We start from the raw sequence: 3,566 nt of genomic DNA, 5'->3' as shown, positions 1-3,566 counted from the left end.
GGGGGGTTGGGGCAGAGCTGGGACAGGACAGACCAGGACTGCTGTGTCCCCAGCTTTGGGCACTGCCCCACGACACGTCCCACGGCAGCCCACCATGGTGGGAATCATAGAATCATAGATGGTTTGTGCTGAAGGGCCCTTCCCAGCTCCCCCAGTGCCCCCCCTGCCATGAGCAGGGACATCTTCACCAGCTCAGGTTGCTCAGAGCCCCGTCCAGCCTGGCCTGGGATGTCTCCAGGGATGGTTCAGCCACCACCTCTCTGGCCAACCTGGGCCAGGCTCTCACCACCCTCAGGGGCAAACATTTCTTCCTCGTGTCTAGTGAAGTGAAGATGTGCACACATGGCAAGTAATAGAACAGGCTGCCACAAAGGAAATGCTTCAAGGAGATCTATTCCTTGCTGCTCTCCTGCTGTGTTTTTTGTTGTAAAACAAATATCACAAGATCTCATCAGAATGAATTAAGGTGCTGAGCAGAGACAGAAATGTATACTAGTGCTCTATGAATGATCAGGATGAAAAGCTGGTCATGCAGAGAGGTTCTGGGTTAATTATCCTTGCGTGATAGTGGGTGTCACAGCAGAGGAGCAGCCAGTGCAGGGCAGGTGTCCCCCACAAACAGACTGGATTTGCAACGTGGGACCCCCTGGCAGCACCAGCAGAGCAGCACCCACCAGCATGTCCCCAGCTCAGGGTGTCTGCAGGGACCAAGAGCCACATGGACCAAGAGCCACATGCCAGTTAGGGCAACAGAGCTGGTGAGGGGCTGGAGCACAAGTGTGATGGAGCGGCTGAGGGACCTGGGGGTTCAGCTGGAGAACAGGAGCTGAGGGGAGACCTTCTGATCTCTGAACTGCCTGAAAGGAGCTTGGAGCCAGGGGGGTCGGGCTCTGCTCCCCAGGAACAAGCGCCAGGAGCACAGGAAACGGCCTCAAGTTGCCCAGGGGAGGTTGAGGTTGGATCTGGGGAACAATTTCTTCCCCAAAGGGCTGTGGGGCATTGGAACAGGCTGCCCAGGGCAGTGCTGGAGTCACCAGCCCTGGAGGGATGGACAGGCAGAGATGAGGTTCTCAGGGACATGAGTTAGAGGTGGACTTGGCAGTGCTGGGTTAACAGTTGGACTCAATGATCTTCAAGGTTTTTTCCATCCAAAATGCTCCTCTAATTCTATGTTTCTGCTGTCACCACTGTTTTGCCACCCAGATAAATACCCCAAAGACGCATCCTTTGCCCTTGGTCTTTTGTCTGTCATTGAAACACCCAGGATGACTTTCCTGACTTACCAGTCACTGCTGCTGTGCCAGATGCTGTCACTGCGCTGTGGGTTTAGAGCTGTTTTTACACCATGGCCTCAAACCATTTCTGGATGGTTAGAGAGAGAATTTTAACATGAGCTGACTGGCTCACATCAGTGAATCGCATCCCTCAAACATTTAACACCGAGCTAGTCGGCATCAGATGGGCACCGCTCACACTTCTGTTCATTGCCACTCAGAAATGAATCAGAAGGTTAATATTTAAAATGTATCTATCACAGAATAATTTTTTTCTACTTAGCAACATGACGAAGGCATTTGAGATAACCATTTCCTCTACATTTCCTTTAATTTTTTGGTATCGGTTTCTGCATTAAAAAAAATGGAACCACTAAATCAGACAATTAATCATTTCAGTCTAAGAAAGGTCCAGTAAATCACCTAAGTTTTATATCTCTATTTTTTTGAACTTATGCCCAAGAGCCTAGAGATTGAGTCCATGTGCTATTAATTTGAAAACAGGCAGTTCACATATTTCTGTAATGACCTCAGCAGCAATCTCAGCCATGCAGACCCAGGTGTGCTGTGTAAAGAAAGAGAGACATGACCGCTTCGCTCAGACGCACGAAGAGATGATGTGTCAAAACAAATGTCAAGATTTGGGATTCATTTCACCTGGCCCCAGCGGTGCCCGGGGATGATTTATCAGCAGCCCACTGCAGTGCAGGCTCGCATGATTTGCAGGAGTCTAAACCACGGGCAGCGCTCCCACGTGATTATTTGGTATTTCTACTAATTAAAGTGAGAAAACACCTTTTTGCACATCCATAGGACCAGCATTACTAGTGGTTTTGGTTTTCTGCATACAGTGTGCACGGGAACCGGTACCTGCCAGGTGCTGACCACCCGCCTTAGGATGATGTTTTAGGGGCAGGAGCTGGTGTGACCCAGGTGACATCACAGCAAGGCAAACTAAAGCTGTGTCTGCCATCAGCAGCACAACCACTGCCTCCAGCTGAGCCCCACTTTGCCCTTTTCTCCCCTCCTGCTTAACGATCCACACAGAGAAAATCTAATGAAAGAGAGGATGGAGACGAGCGATTGCCAGGGAACCGGCTCCAGCCTCTTCCCCGTGCTGACCTCTCAAGGCCCTGGAATAATAAGTGTTCATTTCCAGCGCTCACCGCTCCATGCCCCTGCGCGCCATCGACCACAGCCTGCTGCCCGTGTGCCTGGACTCCAGCACTGCCCTGGGCAGCCTGTTCCAATGCCCCACAGCCCTTTGGGGAAGAAATTGTTCCCCAGATCCAACCTCAACCTCCCCTGGGCAACTTGAGGCCGTTTCCTCTGCTCCTGGCGCTTGTTCCTGGGGAGCAGAGCCCGACCCCCCCTGGCTCCAAGCTCCTTTCAGGCAGTTCAGAGATCAGAAGGTCTCCCCTCACCTCCTGTTCTCCAGCTGAACCCCCCAGGTCCCTCAGCCGCTCCCATCACTCTTGTGCTCCAGCCCCTCACCAGCTCCGTTCTCTTCTCTCCACTTGCTCTAGCACCTCAAGGGCTTTCTTGGCGTGAGGGGCCCAAAACTGAGCCCAGGGTTCGAGGTGCAGCCTAAAAACAATGAGTGGATATGTCTTTGTCCTCCCCCTAGACCCCTTGTTTGTGCATCCCATTTCTCCAGCACAGTTAACTTTGCTTCTGTGTTTGGGCTTCTATATTTAAAAAGTATCCTTAAAGCAACCTTTGCACTCTATTTTGTCCTTGGATAAAAAATACAGTGCATCATCAAGGAAGGGCTTTGGCTCTTGTGTTTTAAGTGTAACCTCTGCTCCTCTCCTTGGGCTTCGCTGCTCCTGGCTGGTCTGTGGGACAGTGGTGAGAACCTCCAGCTGCCATCAGACCAGCCGTGGCCTCAGGAGATGTCAGGCAGGCTCTTGCCTCAAAATCACATCTGGCAGCAGAGCTAAAACTGGAGATGCCAGGGGCACCTCGTGGCTGGGACACTGGTGCCATATGTGACATGGCTGGGTGGTCAGGGATGGCTCTACCAAAATCACCACGGCTGCTGCACTGTGGTGCCCAGCAAGGATTAAACCTCCTCGTGGCACAAAGGATCTCAAAGCAATATTTAGCCATTCTGAAGACCTGCACCAGTGCTCTGGACACATACATGCCCAGTACCTTTGCAGGGATTTTTGGAGCCCCCCTTCTAAGCCTTCCAACCCACAGGCTTAGGGACCAGCCAGCACAACAGGCATGGACCTCATAAGACCATTACATTTTATTCTCTGCTATAGATTTTCATTGTTTCCCCCA

Source organism: Columba livia, chromosome 7, assembly GCF_036013475.1.
Source record: "Columba livia isolate bColLiv1 breed racing homer chromosome 7, bColLiv1.pat.W.v2, whole genome shotgun sequence".
Taxonomy (NCBI): domain Eukaryota; kingdom Metazoa; phylum Chordata; class Aves; order Columbiformes; family Columbidae; genus Columba; species Columba livia.
Note: the sequence above shows the minus strand (reverse complement) of the source record.